The 22,265-nt window shown below is 49.8% G+C and overlaps 1 long non-coding RNA gene across 11 annotated transcripts in view; it reads right to left on the reverse strand.

The window, feature by feature from the left end:
- Positions 1 to 11,938: 11,938 nt before the first annotated feature.
- Positions 11,939 to 22,265, reverse strand: part of LOC129471911 (uncharacterized) — a 43,054-nt gene continuing 32,727 nt past the window's right edge. For all 11 annotated transcript variants that reach the window (XR_010118993.1, XR_010118998.1, XR_010118996.1 and 8 more), the window contains one exon: positions 11,939 to 12,667. This is a non-coding gene — a long non-coding RNA (uncharacterized lncRNA). The remainder of the gene's footprint in view (positions 12,668 to 22,265) is intronic.

Here is a 22,265-nt window from a genome sequence, read left to right on the forward strand (position 1 = left end):
CAAAAACCAACTAAAAAATCAAGCCCCAAGTGGACAACCAGGCCCTAGGTAAATACATAAATCTCAAGCTGACACCAGGCCCTATTTGGACACCCAAGCCCTAGGTGGACTTCAGGCCCCAGGTGAACACTGAACTCCAGAAGGTCTTCAGGCCCCGTGTTGACTACCTGGCCCCAGGGGGACACCAGGCATAGATGAACTTCAGGCACCAGCTCTACATCAGGTTCCAGGCAAATGTCCAGGCCCCAGATGGATATCAAACCTCAGATGAACACCAGGCCCCAGGTAGACATCACAAACCAGGTGGACACTCAGGTCCCTACTGAATATCCGTCCCCAGGTGGACATCCATCCCAAGGTGGACATCAGGCCACAGATGTACACTTAAGCCTAAGGTGACCCCAGGCCCCAGGAAAACTCCAGGCTCCATGAGGGCACTCAGACCCCAGGTGGATGCATTGGTCCTAGGTAAATACAAGGCCCCAGGTAGACATCAGTCTCCAGTGAATACCGGAGCCCAGGTGGGTACCTAGTCCCCAAGTGTGCATCAGGCAGAAGGTTGACCCAGTCCGCAGCTGAACTCTGGGCCCCAGCTGAACATCATAACCCAGATGGTCACCCAGGCTCCAGGTGAACACATGGTCTTAGGTGAACATCAGGCCCCACATGAACACCCAAGCCCCAGGTAGATATCAGGCCTTAGGTGTACACCAAGCCTCAGGTGGGCATCTGGCTCCAGATGGCCATACGTGGATAACTAAGCCTCTCCTGCATATCAGGCCCCAGGTAGACACCAGCCTCCAGGTGAACATCTAGCCCCAGGGGGACATCCAGCCCCTGGTGGACATCAGGGCTCACATGGATAAACAGTTTTCAGATGAACACCTGCCACAGGTGCCTCACCTCTACTTCCTGAAACCTCACTTCCCCTCATGGGCCTTCTGTCCGGCTTGGGGTACCCCAGCTGCCCTAGGCGCACACTGGACTCGAACCAGGGACGCCAAGGTCCCTGGGGCTCAGCACAAGGGTTCATGGGAATACACTTTCGTCCATGAGGGACCCAGTCCCTGCTTCTCGGCGGCGCAGTTTTTTTTTTTTTTCTCTGCCCCAGGTGTCTCACCTTCATCTCATGGGCCTTCTGTCCACCTTGGGGTACCCCTAGGGGCCCGAGTCACACCCTGGGCTCGAACCAGGGATGCCGGGGTCCCCGGACCGCAGCGCAAGGGCTGATGGGGAGACACTTTCTTCCATGGGGGACCCAGGCCCCGCTTCTCCGAGGAACGTTTTTTTTTTTTCCTCTGCCCCAGGTGGGTCACCTTCCCCTCATGGGCCTTCTGCCCGCTTTGGGGTACCTCTAGCGGCCCCAGGCGCACGCTGGGCTCGAATAAGGGTCGCCAGGGTCCCCAGGGCCCAGCACAAGGGTTGATGGGAAGACACTTTCACCTGTGGGGGTCCCAGGTCCCGCTTCTCCGCAGCGAGGTTTGTTTTTTTTTTCTCTGCCCCAGGTGACTCACCTTCCCCTCATGGGCCTTCTGCCCGCTGTGGGTTACCCCTAGCGGGCCAGAGGCACACCCTGGATTCGAGCCAGGGACGACAGGGTCCTCAGGGCCCAGCGCACAGGCTGATGGGAAGGCACTGTAGTCCGTCGGGGACCCAGGCTCAGCTCTTCTGTGGCGCGGTTTTTTTTTTCTTTTCTGCCACAGGTGCCTTACCTCTCCTCCCTCAAACCTCACCTTCCCCTCATAGGCTTTCTGCCCACCATGGGGAACCCCAAGAAGCCCAAAGCGCACCCTAGTCTTGAACCAGGGATGCCAGGGTCCCCTGGGCCCAGCGCAGGGGCTGATGGGAAGACACTTTCGTCCGTGGGGGACCCAGGCACCTCTTCTCCGGGGCGCAGTTGTTTTTTTCTCTGCCTCAGGTGCCTCACCTTCCCCTCATGGGCCTTCTGCCCACTTTTGGGTACCCCTAGCGGGCCCAAGGCGCACCCTGGGCTTAAACAAGGGTCGCCAGGGTCCACGGGGCCCAGCGCAGGAGCTGATGGGAAGGCACTTTCATCCGTGGGGGACCCAGGCCCCGCTACTCCGTGGTCCGTTTTTTTTTTTTTTCTTCCTCTGCCCCAAGGGCCTCACCTTTCCTACCTCAAACCTCACCTTAAACTCATGGGCTTTCTGCCTGCGTTTGGGTACCCCTAGCGACACGAGAGCACGCGGGGCTCAAACCAGGGACTCCGGTGTCCCGGAGGCCCAGCGCAGGGGCTGATGGGAAGACACTTTCGTCCGTGGGGGACCCAGGCCCCGCTTCTCGGCGGCGCAGTTTTTTTTTTCTCTGCCCTAGGTGCCTCACCTTCCCCTCAGGGGCCTTCTGCCTGAGTTGGGGTACCCTAGCAGTCCGGAGGCGCACCCTGGGCTCAAACCAGGGACACCAGTGTCCCCAGGGCCCAGCGCAGGGGCTCATCGGAAGGCACTTTCGTCCGTGGGAGACCCAGGCTTCGCTTCTGGGCGGCATGGTTTTTTATTTTTTTCTCTGTCCCAGGTGTCTCACCTTCCCCTCATGGGCCTTCTGTCCGCCTTGGGGTACCCTCAGCAGGCTGAGGCGCACCCTGGGCTCTAACAGGGACAACAGGGTCCACGGGGCCCAGCTTAGGGACTGATGGGAAGACACTTTCGTCTGTGGAGGACCCAGGCTCCGCTTCTCCGCAGGGTTTTGTTTTTTTTTTTTTCTCTTCCCCAGATGCCTCGCCTTCCCCTCAAGGGATTTCTGCCCGCCTTTGGGTACCCCTAGCGGGCCCGAGGCTCACCCTGGTTTGGAGCCAGGGATGCTAGGGTCCCCGGGGCCCATGGCAGCGCTGATGGGAAGGGACTTTTGTCCGTGGGGGACCCAGGGCCCCCTTCTCCGAGGTGAGCTTTTTTGTTTTTTTTCTGCCACAGGTGCCTCACCTCTCCTCCCTGAAACCTCACCTTCCCCTCATTGGCCCTCTGCCCGCCTAGAGGTACCGCTAGCGGCCCGAGGCGCATCCTGTGGCCGAACCAGGGATGCCAGGGTCCCTGGGGTCCAGCACGGGCGCTGATGGGAAGACACTTTCGTCCGTGGAGGACCCACGCTCCGCTTCTCAGCAGCGCGGTTTTTTTTCTCTCTGCCCGGGTGCCTCACCTAACTCTAATGGGCCTTTTGCCCGCTTTGGGGTACCCCTAGCGGGCACGACTCGCACCCTGGGCTTGAACCAGGGTCACCACTGTTCAGGAGGTCCAGGGCAAGGCCTGATGGGAAGGCACTTTCATCAGTGGGGGACCCAGGCCCTGCTTCACTGCGGCGCGGTTGTTTTTATTTTTTTCTGCCACAAGTGCCTCACCTTCCCCTAATGGGGTTTCTGTCCACCTTGGGGTACGCCCAGCAGCCCAAGGCGCACCCTGGTCTCGAACCAGGGACGCCAGGGTCCCTGGGGCCCAGCGCAGGGTCTGATGGAAAGGCACTTTCTTCCGTGGGGGACCCAGGCCTCCCTTCTCCAAGGCGAGTTTTTTTTTTTCTCTACCCCAGGTGCCTCACCTTCGTCTCATGGGCTTCTGCCCGCTTTGGGGTACCGCTAGCAGACCCAGGCGCACACTGGATTCGAACCAGGGTCGCCAGGGTCCACGGGGCCAAGCGCAGGGGCTGATGGGAAGGCACTTTCGTCCGTGGGGGACCCAGACCCCCTTCTCCATGGCGCGGTTTGTTTTTTTTTTTTTTCTGCCACAGGTGCCTCACCTCTCCTCCCTCAAACCTCACCTTCGTCTCATGGGCCATCTGCCCGCTTTGGGGTACCCGTAGTGGACCGAGGCGCACCCTGGGCTCGAACCAGGGACTCCAGGGACCCGGGGCCCAGCGCAAGCGCTGATGGGAAGATACTTTGGTCCGTGGCTGACCCAGGCCCAGCTTCTCTGAGGCGCGGTTTTTTTGTTTGTTTTTTGTTTCTGCCACAGGCGCCTCACCTCTCCTCCCTGAAACCGCAACTTCCCCTCATGGGCTTTCTGCCCGCCTTGGGGTACCCCTAGCGGCCCGAGGCGCACCCTGGGTTTGAGCCAAGGTCGCCAGGGTCCACAGGGCTCAGCGCAGGGCCTGATGCGAAGGCACTTTCGTCATGGGGGACCCATGCCCTGCTTCTCCGTGGCGCAGTTTTATTTCTTTTTTTCTTTTTTCTGCCACAGGTGCCTCACCTCTCCTCCCTCAGACCTCACCTTCCCCTCATGGGCCTTCTATCTGCCTTGGGGTACACCTAGTAGCTCGAGGTGCACTGTGGGCTCGAACCAGGGACGCCAAGGTCCCTGGGGCCCAGCTCAAGGGCTGATGGGAAGATACTTTCGTCGGTGGGGGACCAAGTCCCCGCTTCTCCGCGGCGAGATTTTTTTGTTTTTTCTCTGCCCCAGGTGCCTCACCTTCCCCTCATGTGCCTTCTGCACGCTTTGGGGTACCTCTAGCGGCCCGAGGCGCACCCTGGGCTCGAACCATGGAAGCCAGGTTGCACGGGGCCAAGCGCAGTGGCTGATGGGAAGGCGCCTTCGTACGTGGGGGACCCAGGCACTGGTTCTCCAATGCGCGTTTTTTGTTTTTTTTTTTTTTTTTGTCTGCCACAGGTGCCTCACCTATCCTCCCTCAAACCTCAGCTGAAACTTTTGGGCCTTCTTTCCTCCTTGGGGTACTCCTAGCAGTCTGAGGCGCACTGTGGGCTCCAACCAGGGGCGTCAGCGTCCTCTGGGCCCAGCGCAAGGGCTGACGGACACTTTCGTCAATGGGAGACCCAGGCCCCGCTTCTCCCCGGCACGGTTTTTTTTCTTTCTCTGCCGCAGGTGCCTCACCTTTCCCCTCATGGGGTACCCCTAGCGGCCAAGGCGCACCCTGGGTTCCAGCCAGGAACACCAGGTTCCCCAGGGCCCAGCGCAGGGGCTGATGGGAAGGCACCTTCGTCCGCGGAGGACCCAGTCCCCGCTTCTTTGCGGCGCGGTTTATTTTTGTCTCTGCCCCTTGTGCCTCACCTTCCCCTCATCCCCTTCTGCCCGTATTGGGGTACCCCTAGAGGGCCCGAGGCATACCCTGGCCTTGAACCAGGGTCGCCAGGGTCCCCGCGGCCCAGCGGAGGGGCTGATGGGAAGGCACTTTCGTCCTTGTGGTACCCAGGCCCTGCCTCTCTGCAGCGCGGTTTTTTTTTTTCTCTACCTCAGGTGCCTCACCTTCCCCTCATAGGCCTTCTGTCCGCCTTGGGATACCCCTATTGGGCACGAGGCACACCCTGGGCTCTAACTAGGATCCATGGGGCCCAGCGCAGGGGCTGATGGGAAGGCACTTTCGTCCGTTGGGTACCCGGGCCCTGCTACTCCGCTGCGTGGTTGTTTTTTTTTTTTTTTCTGCCACAGGTGCCTCACCTCTCCTCCCTTAAACCTCACCTTCCCCTCATGGGCCTTCTATCCGACGTGGGGTACCCCTAGTGGCCAGACGCACACCCTGGGTTCGAAACTGGGACACTAGGTTCCCCGGGGCCCAGCGCAAGGGCTGATGGGAAGACACTTTCTTCCTTGGGGACCCAGGCTCTACTTCTCCGCGGCATATTGTTTTGTTTTGTTTTGTATTGTTTTGTTTTGCTTTTCCCCAGGTGCCTCACCTTCCCCTCATGGGCTTCTGCCCGCCTTGGGGTACCGCTAGCAGCCCCAGGTGCACACTGGGTTCCAACCAGGGTCGCCAGGGTCCACGGGGCCAAGCGCAGGGGCTGATGGGAAGGCACTTTCGTCCCTTGGGGACCCGGGCCCCGATTCTCCGCGGCGTGGGTTTTTTTTTTTTTTTTCTGCCACAGGTGCCTCACCTCTCCTCCCTCAAACCTCACCTTCGTCTCATGGGCCATCTGCCCGCTTTGGGGTACCCCTAGTGGACCGAGGCGCACCCTGGGCTCGAACCAGGGACGCCAGGTTCCCTGGGGCCCAGCACAAGGGCTGATGGGAAGACACTTTGGTCCCTCGCTGACCCAGGCCCAGCTTCTCTGAGGCGCGGTTTTTTTGTTTGTTTTTATCTGCCACGGGTGCCTCACCTCTCCTCCCTGAAACCGCAACTTCCCCTCATGGGCTTTCTGCCCGCCTTGGGGTACCCCTAGCGGCCCGAGGCGCACCCTGGGTTTGAGCCAAGGTCGCCAGGGTCCACGGGGCTCAGCGCAGGGCCTGATGCGAAGGCACTTTCGTCCGTGGGGGACCCATGCCCTGCTTCTCCGTGGCGCAGTTTTTTTTCTTTTTTTCTTTTTTCTGCCACAGGTGCCTCACCTCTCCTCCCTCAGACCTCACCTTCCCCTCATGGGCCTGCTGTCTGTCTTCGGGTACACCTAGCAGATCGAGGTGCACTGTGGGCTCGAACCAGGGACGCCAGGGTCCCTGGGGCCCAGCGCTAGAGCTGATGGGAAGATACCTTCGTCGGTGGGGGACCAAGTCCCCGCTTCTCCGCTGCGAGGTTTTTTTGTTGTTGTTTTTTTTCTCTGCCCCAGGTGCCTCACCTTCCCCTCATGTGCCTTCTGCACGCTTTGGGGTACCTCTAGCGGCCGGCCCGAGGCGCACCCTGGGCTCGAACTATGGAAGCCAGGTTCCACGGGGCCAAGCGCAGTGGCTGATGGGAAGGCACTTTCGTCCGTGTGGGACACAGGCACCGGTTATGCGCTGCGCGTTTTTTTTTTTTTTTTTTTTTCTACCACACGTGCCTCACCTCTCCTCCCTCAAACCTCAGCTGAAACTTTTGGGCCTTCTTTCCTCCTTGGGGTACTCCTAGCAGCCTGAGGCTCACTGTGGGCTCGAACCAGGGACGTCAGCGTCTTCGGGGCCCAGCCCAAGGGCTGACGGACACTTTCGTCAATGGGGGACCCAGGCCCCGCTTCTCCGCGGCGCGGTTTTTTTTCTTTCTCTGCCGCAGGTACCTCACCTTCCCCTCATGGGCTTTCTGCTCTCCTTGAGGTACCCCTAGCGGCCGAGGCGCACCCTGGGTTCCAGCCAGGGACACCAGGTTCCCCAGGGCCCAGCGCAGGGGCTGATGGGAAGGCACCTTCGTCCGTGGAGGACCCAGGCCCCGCTTCTTTGCGGCGCGGTTTATTTTTTTCTCTGCCCCTTGTGCGTCACTTTCCCCTCATCCCCTTCTGGCCGCATTGGGGTACCTCTAGAGGGCCCGAGGCATACCCTGGGCTCGAACCAGGGAAGCCAGGGTCCCCGCGGCCCAGCGGAGGGGCTGATGGGAAGGCACTTTCGTCCTTGGGGGACTCGGGCGCCGTCTCTCTGCAGCGCGGTTTGTTTGTTTTTTTTTCTCTACCTCAGGTGCCTCACCTTCCCCTCATGGGCCTTCTGTCAGCCTTGGGATACCCCTATTGGGCACGAGGCACACCCTGGGCTCTAACAACGATCCATGGGGCCCAGTGCAGGGGCTGATGGGAAGGCACTTTCGTCCGTTGGGGACACGGGCCCCGATTCTCCGCGGCGTGGGTATTTTTTTTTTTTTCTGCCACAGGTGCCTCACCTCTCCTCCCTCAAAGCTCACCTTCCCCTCATGGGCCTGCTTTCTGACCTGGGGTACCCCTAGTGGCCAGACGCACACCCTGGGTTCGAAACTGGGACACCAAGTTCCCCGGGGCCCAGCGCAAGGGCTGATGGGAAGACACTTTCTTCCTTGGGGACCCAGGCTCTGCTTCTCCGCGGCGTTTTTGTTTTGTTTTGTTTTGTTTTCTTTTCTTTTGTTTTGCTTTTCCCCAGGTGCCTCACCTTCCCCTCATGGGCTTTCTGTCCGCCCTGAGGTACCCCTAGCGGGCTCGAGGTGCACCCTGGTTTCTAGCCAGGGACTCTAGGGTCTCCGGGGCCCAGTGCAGGGCTGATGGGTAGGGACGTTCATCGGTGGGGGACCCAGGCCCCACTTCTGGGCGACGCAGTTTTTAATGTTTTTCTCTGCCCCAGGTGTCTCACCTTTCCCTCATGGGCGTTCTCTCTGCCTTGGGGTATCCCTAGCAGGCCGAGGCGCACCCTGGGCTCGAGCCAGGGATACCAGGGTCCCCGGGGCGCAGCGCGAGCGCTGAGGGGAAGACAGTTTCCTCTGTGGGGGACCCAGGCCCCGCTTATCCGCGGCGCGGTTGTTTTTCGTTTTCTCTGCCCCGGGTGCGTCACCTTCCCCTCATGGGCCTTCTGCCCGCTTTTGGGTACCCCTAGGGGCCTCAAGCGCACCCTGGTCGCGAACCAGGAAAGCCAGCGTCCCCTAGGCCCAGCGCAGTGGCTGATGGGAAGACAGTTTCGTCCGTGGGGGACCCAGGCCCCGCTTCTCGGCGGCGCAGTTTTTTTTTCTCTATCCCAGGTGTCTCACCTTCCCCTCATGGGCCTTCTGTCTGCCTTGGGGTACCCCTAGCAGGCCGAGGCGCACCCTGGGCTCTAACCAGGGACAACAGGGTCCACGGGGCCCAGCTCAGGGACTGATGGGAAGACACTTTCGTCTGTGGGGTCCGAGGCTCCGCTTCTCCGCAGGGTTTTTTTTTTCTCTCTCTTCCCCAGATGCCTCACCTTCCCCTCATGGGCTTTCTGCCCGCCTTTGGGTACCCCTAGGGGCCCGGAGGCTCACGCTGGTTTGGAGCCAGGGATGCTACGGTCCCCGGGGCCCATCGCAGCGCTGATGGGAAGGGACTTTTGTCTGTGGGGGACCCAGGGCCCGCTTCTCCTAGGTGAGCTTTTTTTCCTTTTTCTGCCGCAGGTGCCTCACCTTCCCCTCATGGGGTTTCTGTCCGCTTTGGGGTACCCCAGCAGCCCAAGGCGCACCCTGGTCTCGAACACCTTCCCCTCATGGGCTTTTGCCCGTTTTATGGTACCGCTAGCGGCCCAGGCGCACACTGGGTTCGAACCAGGGTCTCCAGGGTCCACGGGGCCAAGCGCAGGGGCTAATGGGAAGGCACTTTCATCCGTGGGGGACCCAGGCCCCCCTTCTCCGTGGCGCGTTTTCTCTTTTTTTCTGCCACAGATGCTTCACCTCTCCTCCCTCAAACCTCACGTTCGTCTCACGGGCCATCAGCCCGCTTTGGGGTACCCCTAGTGGAACGAGGCGCACCCTGGGCTCAAACCAGGGACGCCGGGGTCCCCAGGGCCCAGCGAAAGGGCTAATGGGAAGACACATTGGTCCGTGGCTGACCTAGGCCCAGCTTCTCTGAGGCTTGGTTTTTTTTTGTTTTATTTTTTCTGCCACAGGTGCCTCACCTCTCCTCCCTCAAACCTCAACTTCCCCTCATGGGCTTTCTGACCGCCTTGGGGTACCCCTAGCGGCCCGAGGCGCACCCTGGGTTTGAGCCAAGGTCGCCAGGGTCCACGGGGCTCAGCGCAGGGCCTGATGCGAAGGCACTTTCGTCCGTGGGGGACCCATGCCCTGCTTCTCCATTCGTCTCATGGGCCATCTGCCTGCTTTGGGGTACCGCTAGTGGCCCCAGCGCACACTGGGTTTGAACCAGGGTCGCCAGGGTCCACCGGGCCAAGCGCAGGGGCTGATGGGAAGGCACTTTCGTCCGTGGTGGACCCAGGCCCCCCTTCTCCGTGGCGCGGTTTTTTTTTTTTTTTTCTGCCACAGGTGCCTCACGTCTCCTCCCTCAAACCTCACCTTCCCCTCATGGGCCCTCTGTCCGCCTTGGGGTACCCCTAGCATGCGGAGATGCACCCTGGGCTCTAATCAGGGACAACAGGGACAACAGGGTCCACGGGGCCCAACTCAGGGGCTGATGGGAAGACACTTTTCGTCTGTGGGGAACCCAGGCTCCGCTTCTCCGCATTTTATTTTTCTCTTCCCCAGATGCCTCATCTTCCCCTCATGGGCTTTCTGCCCGCCTTTGGGTACCACTAGCGGGCCCAAGGCTCACCCTGGTTTGGAGCCAGGCATGCGAGGGTCCCCGGGTCCCATCGCAGGGCTGATGGGAAGGAACTTTTGTCCGTGGGGGACCCAGGGCCCGCTTCTCCGAGGTGAGCCCTTTTTTTTTTTCTTCCGCAGGTGTCTTACCTCTCCTTCCTCAAATCTCACCTTCCCCTCAGAGCCCTCTGCCCGCCTAGAAGTACCGCTAGGGGCCCGAGGCGCACCCTGTGGCTGAACCAGGGACGCCAGGGTCCCTGGGGTCCATCACAGGCGCTGATGGTAAGAGACTTTCGTCCGTGGAGGACCCAGGCTCCGCTTCTCAGCGGCGCGGTTTTTTTCTCTGCCCGGGTGCCTCACCTTCCTCTAATGGGCCTTTTGTCCGCTTTGGGTTACCCCTAGCGGGCCCGACTCGCACCCTGGGCTCGAACCAGGGTCACTAGTGTCCACGAGGTCCAGCGCAAGCCCTGATGGGAAGGCACTTTCATCAGTGGGGGACCCAGGCCCTACTTCACTGCAGCGCGTTTTTTTTTTCTGCCACAGGTGCCTCACTTTCCCCTCATGGGGTTTCTGTCCGCCTTGGGGTACCCCCAACAGCCCGAGGCCCACCCTGGGCTCGAAGCAGGGACGCCAGGGTCCCTGGGGCCCAGCGCAGGGTCTGACGGGAAGGCACTTTCTTCCATGGGGGACCCAGGCCTCCCTTCTCCGTGGCGAGGTTTGTTTTTTTTTTTTTCCTCTGCCCCAGGTGCCTCACCTTCGTCTTATGGGCTTCTGCCCGCTTTGCGGTACCGCTAGCGGCCCCAGGCGCACACTGGGTTCGAACCAGGGTCGCCAGGGTCCAGGGGCCAAGCGCAGGGCCTGATGGGAAGGCACTTTCGTCCGTGGGGGACCGAGGCCCCCATCTCCATGGCGCGTTTTTTTTTTTTTTTTTCTGCCACAAGTGCCTCACCTCTCCTCCCGCAAACCTCACCTTCGTCTCATGGGCCATCTGCCCGCTTTGGGGTACCCCTAGTGGACCGAGGCGCACCCTGGGCTCGAACCAGGGACGCCAGGGTCCCCGGGGCCCAGCGCAAGGACTGATAGGAAGATACTTTCGTCCGTGGCTGACCCAGGCCCAGCTTCTCTGAGGCGCATTTTTTTTTTTTTCTGCCACAGGTGCCTCACCTCTCCTCCCTCAAACCTCAACTTCCCCTCATGGGCTTTCTGCCCGCCTTGGGGTACCCCTAGCGGCCTGAGGCGCACCCTGGGTTTGAGCCAAGGTCTCCAGGGTCCACGCGGCTCAGCGCAGGGCCTGATAGGAAGGCACTTTCGTCCGTGGGGGACCCATGCCCTGCTTCTCCGTGGCGCGTTTTTTTTTTTTTTTTTTTTTTTGCCACAGGTGCCTCACCTCTCCTCCCTCAGACCTCACCTTCCCCTCATGGGCCTTCTGTCTGCCTTGGGGTACACCTAGCAGTTCGAGGTGCACTGTGGGCTCGATCCAGGGACGCCAGGGTCCCTGGTGCCCAGCGCATGGGCTGATGGGAAGATACTTTCATCCGTGGGGGACCCAGTCCCCGCTTCTCTGCAGCGAGGTTGTTTTTTTTTTCTCTGCCTCAGGTGCCTCACCTTCCCCTCATGGGTTTTCTGCCCGCCTTGGGGTACCCCTAGCGGCCGAGGCGCACCCTGGGTTCCAGCCAGGGACACCAGGTTCCCTAGGGCCCAGCGCAGGGGCTGATGGGAAGGCACCTTCGTCCGTGGAGGACCCAGGCCCCACTTCTTTGCGGCGCGGTTTTTTTTTTTCTCTGCCCCTTGTGCCTCACCTTCCCCTCATCCCCTTCTGCCTGCATTGGGGTACCCCTAGAGGGCCCGAGGCATACCCTGGACTCTGGAATTGAGGGGCACGCAGGATTCTGAGCACCAGGGGCAGAGGCGGCCAGATAACCTCAGGGAGGAGTGTCCTGGTGTCCCCATCCTCCAAAGGGCCTGGGCCCACCCCGAGCAGGCAGTGAGAGGAGCTTCCCCATCCCCGGTCAGTCCACCCTGCCCCGTCCACTTTCCCATCTCCTCGGTATAAATCATGTTTATAAGTAATGAAAGAACTGGGACATTTTACAGAAAAAAAATATATATATATACGTGGGGGAAAAAAAAGATACACCATGCTTATTTAAGGCTTTTAGTACCTCCTGTCATAGTTGCATATATGCCAGATTGAGGGGCACAGAACTAGGGGAATTTGGTAAAATGCTCTTTATACAGAACTGTAATACCTTTTGTGGCATTTTAATTATGTAAAAGCTTACTGAAATACTACATAAAAAGATACTGTTTATTTTTCTGATAGATTTCATAGCACTCCGTGGTACTGAGATTTTCTAAAATTTAGAAAACAACATTAGTAATTATGTTTGTCTACTATAGTAATTATGTTTTTCTTCTTTCACTCTCAGGTTTTCCATTAATGTAAAAAGTAAAATTTCCATACATTTCCACTTATTTTAAATCAAAGTAGTGTCAACAAAATCTACATTACCTATAGAATATAAAGAGAAGTATATGAAACTTTATAAACATGTAAGTTATACTTTCCTGACAGACAACCCCATAGCTGTTATCATGTCATCTACAAACTCATTTTCAGCAATACTTGTTCAATTAGCCCAACTTCTGTGCTAGTCTGTACATTCCGAACACTTTTTCATAGAATGGCCGTAAACGTGCTCCCTATTTCTGCTTGACATGTTACATCACAGTGCTCTAAAAGCTCTGTCATGCATGCTATACTCTCAGCATCCTGGATAATAAAGTTCATCTCCAGTTCAAATTCTCCAACCAGCTGAAAGTAAACAGAAAGAAACAATAGTGTTAACATGGGAGGTTACTGATAACAGTAGAATAAAATAATAACAATAATTCAAAGCTACTACTCTAAAAAAATTTCAAGGCTTTTGGTATAAAATTATTTTTTCTAAAAAGTATAAGAGCTACAGATAAATGACAGGTTACTGGTAACAGTAGAATAAAATAATAACAAGAATTCAAAGCTACTACTCTAAAAAAATTTCAAGGCTTTTGGTATAAAGTTATTTTTTATAAAAAGTATAAGAGCTACAGATAAATGACAGGCATTTTAAGCATTGAAACTAGCAAACACTGAAGGGGTGGCCTGCCCCCTACACCTGTGGGATATCTCATCAGGTGGGACGAGAGACTGAGAAAAGAAATAAGACACAGAGACAAAGCATAGAGAAACAACAGTGGGCCCAGGAGACCAGCACTCAGCATACCAAGGACCTGCACTGGCACCGGTCTCTGAGTTCCCTCAGTTTTGATTATTATTTTCATTATCTCAGCAAGAGGAATGCAGTAGGAGAGCAGGGTGATAATAAGGAGAAGGTCAACAAAAAAATGTGTGAGCAAAACAATCTATGTCATAATTAAGTTCAAGGGGAGGTACTATGCCTGGATGTGCACGTAGGCCAGATTTATGTTTCTCTCTGCCCAAACATCTCAGTGGAGTAAAGAATAACAAGGCAGCATTGCTGCCAACATGTCTCGCCTCCCGCCATAGGGCGGATTTCTCCTATCTCAGAAATGAACAAATGTACAATCAGGTTTTATACCGAGACATTCAGTTCCCAGGGGCAGGCAGGAGACAGTGGCTGAAAGGGGCTGGGTGGAGACCAAACTACACTGGTCGTGGTCAAGAGATCTTTATTGGAGGTATCGAGTAGCACCACGCAAGGAGAAGGAAGAGAAGAGAGAGAGGGCTGGTGGTGTGCTGGGTTTTATATCTCTTGGGCCTACGTGGATTGGGCTAGGGGCGGGCCCAAGGGAAGGCGGGAGATGCTTCTTTCTGATTGGCCCTCCTTTGGCGGGTTCAGACAGTGCCCAGTCAAGGAGGGGAGAAGAACCCGGAACCGGCCCCATCTTAAGGTACGGCGCCATTTTAAGGTACCCATGTTACCTAGCAGTGGCCATCCTCTATCTCAACTGCAAGAGGTTTTCCTCTTTTACTCATCCACCTCAGCACAGACCCTACATGGGTCATAATCTCCATACATAGAAGATGAAGAAATATGAAACTGATATAACTTACAATAAATGTTGCAATAATGAAATGAATGTTAAAAATAAGTTGAACAGAAATATGCAAGGTTTTGTAATGCTTTTTTGTTTTTTAAGCACAAATGTGAATTGGGTAAAGAAAGCTGATTTAACAGCAACACATTTGACTTCAGCATTATGGCAAATGAGTCCAAAGTCATACTGTCCCTCCCATTTGGTATTTTAAGTAGAGTAATAGACAAATACACACAGAATAAAATAACATAATAATACTCTGTTACTCTCTGTTGATCGAATCCCATAGGAATTATTATATTTGGTTATAAGCATCATTCTTAAAAAAGAACACTGTCAAACTGGATATTCTTTTGGTCTAAAGAATAAGATTTAGGAATAAAATAATAATCACAAATTCGAAGTCATTAATTCCTTTGTTCATTCAATAAATAATTTATTAAGGTCTAGAAGTTACTGTTCTGGGAACTAGAATATATGAACATCCAAGATAAAGACCATGCACTAACAGTGCTAAATTCTAGGAACAAAGATTTATATGTATGTATGCATACACTACTTTATTCCAAAAAAAAAAAAACACTGAAGGTGGCTACAAGTTATATAAAGCATGAAGGAAGGCATAAAATATTAGATGAGAAAAGAGGAAGCAAAGGAAAAACAAGATTAGGGACAGACAGGGAGTAGAATTAGGATCAAGAAGTAGAATTAATTTCCTATCACTGAAAGGTATTCACAAATACTGACAGATCACCACAGAATATGATATAAATAAGATAAATAGTAATAATACCACCACCTAACCTTACATGGCATTTAGTACTGTTTTAAAGGTTTTACATCCATTCTGACACTATTATTATCTTCATTTTACAGAGAAGGAATCATAGGCACAGAGTTGTAAGTATGTTGAAGAATGTTACAAAATGGGTAAGAGACCCAGGATCCAAGCACAAGAAGTCTGTCTTCATGCAAGTTCATACAAACATTACAATCTTATTTAAGAATGTTTTTTTAGGAGGGAGGTGAGACAAGATGGCAGAACAGAAAACTCCACAGATCATCCCCCTACCCCTACCATAAGGACACTAAGTTATCAAACAACTACAGAGAAAAAAGCATCTTCATAAGAGCTAAAAATCAGGTGAGCACTCACAGTACCTGGTTTTAACCTCGTATCACTGAAAGAGACACTGAAAAGATAGAAAAACGGTTCTGAGTCTCTGACGCCACCCCTCCCTGACCCCAGCAGCATGGCTTGGTGCCAAGAGCATCTCTGGGTGCTGGTGAAGAGAGAACAGAGCAATTGTGAGGCACTGAACTCAGTGCCATTTTGTTGCAGCAAAAAGGAAAACCTGACCAAACTAAGCTGAAGTCCACCCAAAAGAAGGCATCTCAACCAGCCTTAGCCAGAGGGCAATCACTGATACCAGCAGTCCAAACCTGACTGCCCGCAAACCTCAGTACCAAAGGCCACAGTGCTCTTGTTTTCTAAGTAAACTTGAAAGGTAGTCTAGGCCATAAGGACTGCACCTCATAGGTGAGTCCTAGTGCTGAACTAGGCCCAAAGACAATGGACTAAAGTGGCATGGAACATATTGAGATACCAGCTGGGGCAGCTAAGGGAATGCTGGCATCACCTCTCCCCTAACCCCAGACTGCACAGCTTGTGGATCCAAAAGAAACCCCTTCATTCCACTTGAGAAGAGGAGAGGGAAGAGTTGGGAGGAGTTTGTCTTGCATCTTGCTTATTAGCTCTGCCACAGAAGGACAGGGCACCTTGAGGTCATGAGGCCCTTGTTCCAGGCTCTAGCTCTGGGATGACATCTCTAGATACACCCTGGGCCAGAAGGAAACCCACTGCCTTGAAGGAAAGGACCAAGTCCTGGCGGCATTCATCATCTGCTAACTGAAGAGCCCTTGGCTCCTGAATAACCAGCAGTGATACCCGGGTACTATGTTGAGGGCCTTGGTGAGCTTCTGAGACTTGGCTTCAGGTGAGACTATGCACGTTACCAGCTGTGGTGGCTATGGGGCAAAACCCCTTCCACTTGATAAAAACAGAAGGAAGAGTAAAGGGGACTTTGTCTTGCATCTTAGATACCAACACCACCACCGTGGGGTAGAGCACCAAGTGGGCTCTTGGGGTCCCCAATTCTAGGACTTGACTCTTGGACAGCATTTCTAGACCTGTCCTGGGCCAAAGGGGAGCCCACTGCCCCAACGGGTGAGTCCCAGGCCAGGCAGTATTCACCACAAGCTGATGTAAGAGCCCTTGGTCCTTAAGGGAACATCGGTGGTACTTTGGCAGTACTCCTCATTGCCAGGAGTGGAGGTGGCTACGGGGTGAGGCTCCTCAGCTTTTGGAAAGGGGAAAAAGTGGAAAGAGTGGGAAGGATTGTGTCTTGTGGTTTGAGTGCCAGCTCAGCCGCAATACAACAGAATGCCAGGTAGATTTCTAAGGTTTTTGACTCTAGTCCCTGACTCCTGTATGGCATCTCTGGACCCACTGATGGCCAGGGGGACTTTGCCACCCTGAAGAGAAGGACACAGGCCCAGCTGACTTTGCTACCTGCTAATTGCAGAGCCCCAGGGCCTTGAGTGAATATAGGCTATAGCCAAGGAGTGATTAAGGCAGGCCTTGGGCAAGACCCAGCACTGTGCTTGCTTCAGGTGTGACCCAGCACAGTCATGGTGGTGGTGGTCATAGGGGTCCTTGTATCATACATCATACCAGCCCCAGCTTTGGGTGTCTCAGAACAGAGAGAGAGAGAGAGAGACTCTGGGGGCTTGGGAGAAAGTAAGGGAAGAGAAAAAGACTCTGCCTGGTAATCTAGAGAATTATCCCAGATCTTATCCAAGGCCATCAAGGCAGTACCTCTACAAGTCTGCAAGAACCACAGTGTCACTGGAAAGCCTTCCCAAGAAGGATGGCTACAAATAAGCTCAGGCAATGAAGAGTACAATAAATACCTAACTCTTCAATGCTCAGGCCCCGAGGAACATCTACTAGCATTAACACCATCCAGAAGAACATGACCTTACCAAATGCACTAAATAAGGCAGCAAGAATCAATTCTTGAGAAAGAAAATATGTGACGTTTCACATGGAAAATTCAAAATAGCTGTGTTCAGGAAACTCAAAGAAATTCAAGATAACACAGAGAAGGGATTCAGAATTCTATCAGATAAATTTAAGAAAGATATTGAAATAATGTTTAAAAATCGAGCAGAAATTCTGGAGCTCAAAAATGCAATTGGCATACTTAAGAATGCATCAAGTCCTTCAAGAGCAAACTGCATCAAGCAGAGGAAAGAATTAATGAGCTTCTGAAGAAAGGCTATTTGAAAACACACAGAGGAGAAAAAAGAATAAAAACCAATGACACATGCTTACATGATCTAGGGAATAGCCTCAAAAGGGCAAATCTAAGAGGTATTGGCCTTGAAAAAGAGGTAGAGAACAGGGTTAGACAGTTTATTTTGAGTAAACTTTCAAATAACAGAGAACTACCCAAACCTAGAGAAAATATCCAAGTACAAGAAGGTTATAGAATACCAAGCAGATTTAACCCAAAGAAGACTACCTCAAGACATTTAATAATCAAATGCCCAAAGGTCAAGAATAAAATAAGAATCCTAAAAGCTGCAAGAGAAAAGAAACACTAACATACAAAGGAGCCCCAATACATCTGGCAGCAGACTTTTCAGTGAAAACCTTATATGCCAGGAGACAGTGGCATGACATATTTAAATTGCTGAGGGAAAAAAACTTTTACCCTGGAATAGTATATCCAGTGAAAATATCATTTGACCATGAAGAGGAAATAAAGACTTTCCCAAAGAAATAAAAGCTGAGGGATTTCATCGACACCAGACCTGTCCTACAAGAAATGCTAAAGGGGACACTTCAATCAGAAAGAAAAGGGCATTAATGAGCAATAAATGATCACCTGAAAATACAAAACTTACTGGTAATATAAGTACACAGAAAAATATTATAAACACTGTTACTGTGGTTTGCAAACTACTCTTATCCTAGGTAGAAAGACTAAATGATGAATTAAACAGCAATAATAACTACAACAACTTTTCAAGACATAGGCAGTATAATAAGATATAAACAGAAACAATGAAAAGTTAAAAAGCAAGGAAATGAAGTTAAGGCAAGTTTTTACTAGTTTTCTTTTTGCTTGTTTGTTTGCTTATGCAAATAGTGTCATGTTATCAGGTTAAAATAATGAGTGATAAGATAGCATTTGCAAGGCTCATGGTAAGGTAACCTCAAACCAAAAAACATACAATGGACACACAAAAAAAAAAAATCAAGAAACTAAATCACCAGAGAAAATCATCTTCACTAGAGGAAGACAAGAATGCAAGAAAGAAGACCACAAAACAACCAGAAAACCAAAAACAAAATGGCAAGAGTAGATCCTTACTTAATAATAACAGTGAATGTAAATACACTAAACTCTCCAATCGAAAGACACAGACTAACCATTAACTAAATGGATAAAAAACAACACCTATTGATCAGTTGCCTAAAAGAAACATACTTCACCTATAGAGACACACACAGACTGAAAATAAACAGATGGAAAAAGATATCCCATGCCAAAGAAAACCAAAAAAACAGCAGAAGTCACTATACTTAGACAAAAGAAATTTCAAGACAAAAACTAACTGTAAAAAGAGACAAAGAAGGTCACCAAATAAAGATAAGGGGGTCAATTAAGCAAGATGATATAATAATTTCAATATATATGCACCCAACACTAGAGCACCCAGATTTATAAAGGAAATATTATTACAGCTAAAGACAGCTATAGGCTCCATAATATCTGCAGACTTCAAAGCCTCACTTTCAGCATTGGACACATCTTCCAGAAAGAAAACAAGGAAACATCAGAATTAATCTGCACTACAGACCAAATTGAGCTAACATATATTTACAGAACATTTCATCCAGAAGCTGCAGAATACACATTATTTTCCTCAGCGCATGGATCAGTTGAAAAGACAGACCATATGTTAGGTCACAAAACAAATCTTGAAACATTCCAAAAAAAATGAAATAATATAAAGCATCTTCTCTGACAACAATGGAATAAAACTAGAACTACCAAGAGAAATTTCAGAAACTATAAAAATACATGGAAATCAAACAATATGCTCCTGAATGACAAGGGGGTCAATGAAAAAATTAAGAAGGAAATTGAAAAATTTCTTGAAACAAATAATAATAGAAACACAACATACCAAAATCTATGGGATACAACAAAAGTTGTACTAAGAGGGATGTTTCTAAGTGCCAATATCAAAAAAGAGGAAAAATATCAAATAGACAATCAAATGCTGCATCTTAAAGAACTGAATGATCAAGAGCACACCAAATCCAAAATTAACAGAAGAAAAGAAATAATAAAGATCAGGGCAGAAATAAATAAAATTGAAATGAAAAAACTACAAAAGATCAAAGAAATGAAAAGTTTATTTTTTGGAAAGCCTAACCAAAATTGACAAATCTGTAGCCAGACTAAGAGAGAAGATCCAAATAAAGAAAATCAGAAATAAAAAAGGAGATATTACAACTGATACTGCAAAAATTCAAAGGATCATTAGCAGCCACTGTGGGCAACTACATGCAAATTAATTGGAAAATCTAGAAGAAATTTATGAATTGCTACACACATAAAACTACTAAGATTGAACCAGGAAGAAGTGCAAAACCTGAACAGACTAATAACAAGTTACAAGACTGAAGTTGTAATAAAAGTCTCCCAGTAAAGAAACGTCCGGGAAATGATAGCTTCACTGCTGAATTCTAACCAAACATTTAAAGAACTAATAATAATCCCACTCAAACTATTCTGAAAAATAGAGGAGGAAGGAATACTTCCAAACTCATTGTATGAGGCCTGTATTACCCTGTTACCAAAACCAGTCACAGACAAAAATTTTTAAAAATATATTTATTGACTGACCAAAAAATAGAACAAATGAAGGATTCTTACCCCAATTTTGTTTGTTATAAATATTTATAATAGGTCTCTAGTTCTACAGTAAGGATATAAGCTCGGTTAGTTACGTGGCTTTAACCAGTTTACATCAAAAAATAGCTCATAAGCCACTGGCACTCTGAAAAGGGTACCGTGATGCATTTCATTGGTTTCATTATCATAAGATCTCTTGTAAAAATTGTCACTAAGGAAAAAATAACATAACTGTGGGCTACTAGAAAATCCTTCTTAGTTCTTCATAAGTACAACAAACAAGCACCTAACAGTAGAAGTAAATTGGACATGCTGCCAGAAACTACAACAATGAATGCAAATTTGAATACCAGCTTCATAGTTCTCAGCCTCAAGAGTGAGAACCTTAAAAGGTAAAAAGATTTGGGGATGACAGTTTCAGTAACATTCGGTTGGGAAAAGATTGGTAAAAATACAAAGAATAAATTTATTCTTAGTTTTTCCTAAAAATGAATTATTAGGCAAAAATATAATGGATATCATGTCTGTAACTCATAAATTACTGACATTACACAGCATAAATATTTTTAAACAACTACATTTACATTTAAGAGTTTTTGATATATTAGCTTGCTGGTCTAGAAGCAAAATAATTACCCCTTGGGGAATAATAATAAGGAACAATGAGTTCATATATCAATGTGCAAAGGAATCAGAGTATCCATATTTTAAAACTGAAAAAGATGTTACAAACCATCTACTGGAATTGCTCCCTTCATGGAGAGCCTAGCTAGGCTTTTATAGAGTCAAATGGATACTGTTTAAATGACTTTTAATATTTCAAAAAGTATCACATGTCATATTCTTGAGAACTAGAACTACATGAGCTAAGTGAAACATCATCTTTTATTCTTCACTGACTATAAAGGCAATGTTATCAATCTAGCTATCTCTCACTGGAAAACAAAGTCATATTTATTTAATAGAAATAACAGTAGAAACTGGAGAAGAAGGTAAAGTAAGAAATAATTTTAAAAATTAAATGTTGGTAATCATGGAATCCCTACACCAAGGTCAAAAACTAAGGTAACAGACAGGTAGAATATTCAAATTTCCTGACTAGTCCAGTGGTCTTGCCTACCTCCACACTACTTTGAATACAGGACACAAATAATAGACTAAACAAATGTCAGATGTTTACAATAGTGACCATGGAGCAATGAGATTACTGGCGACTTTCCATTTCTTCTTCACATATATTTTTAAATGATTTGCAATGAGCATATATACTATTATAATAAAAACATACACACACATGCACACACACACTCACACACATTTAATAGTGAGTCTTCCTAAAGCAAAACCTGATACTCGTACAAATCATGTTCAGAAATATGATTTTCCCATGTTTCCTTTTCCAATCACATAATCTTGGAGTATGTTTCCTCATTTATAAAATAAGCGTAATCGTTGGTTCTTACACTACGTTTCACTAATTATTGCTGGGACCACTCAAAAGATAGATGTAAATCTACTAACTGATTATGCAATGAGTGCCACTCATGTGGTATCTAAGAGTCTTCATTCATCATTTGTATACTGTATACTTGATACTTTGTATCAAGTATACAGTACTTGATTACAAGTACTATATAACAGTCTTCATTCATAGTCTCTTAGAAATATAAGAGAATTTTTTTTTTTTTTGAAACGGAGTCTCGGTCTGTCGCCCAGGCTGGAGTGCAGTGGCGCGATCTCTGCTCACTGCAAGCTCCGCCCCCCGGGGTTCACGCCATTCTCCTGCCTCAGCCTCCCCAGTAGCTGGAACTACAGGCGCCCTTAAAAGCCTAAAGGAGAACTAACATTTTATTCCTTACTACACGTATCTATTGAATGTATTTTGCAAGCCATGTGTAGTTTCAAGGTACAGGAAATATAGCGGTAAATGAAACAAAGTCCCTGTCCTCATATAGCTTATGTTCTAATACAGGTCACAGACAATAAACTAGTAAAATGTACATAAATAATATGACTTCAGAAATTGATACTTTTTATGGTATTTATTTTTATGAAAAAAATATAGTCTTGTAGTAATTTGTTATACAATTTTTTCCTGACTACATTAGCACTACTTGAAGGCAGGGACTATAGCTTATAAATAAACTCTGCAGCAATAAGCTATGCTCATTGATTGATACATGGTAAATACTTGATAAATGTCTCAAGGAAAGAAAGGAGGAAAGAACTTAAAGGTAAAAATTCTAAAAATTCAATACATTCAATAGTTTGATACAGATTACTTACATTACAAGGCAATGTCACATATTAAAGGAAGAAAAACAAAAGGGTTTAAAGTCAGAATAAAATCATTCC

This window comes from Symphalangus syndactylus, chromosome 22, assembly GCF_028878055.3.
Source record: "Symphalangus syndactylus isolate Jambi chromosome 22, NHGRI_mSymSyn1-v2.1_pri, whole genome shotgun sequence".
NCBI lineage: Eukaryota > Metazoa > Chordata > Mammalia > Primates > Hylobatidae > Symphalangus > Symphalangus syndactylus.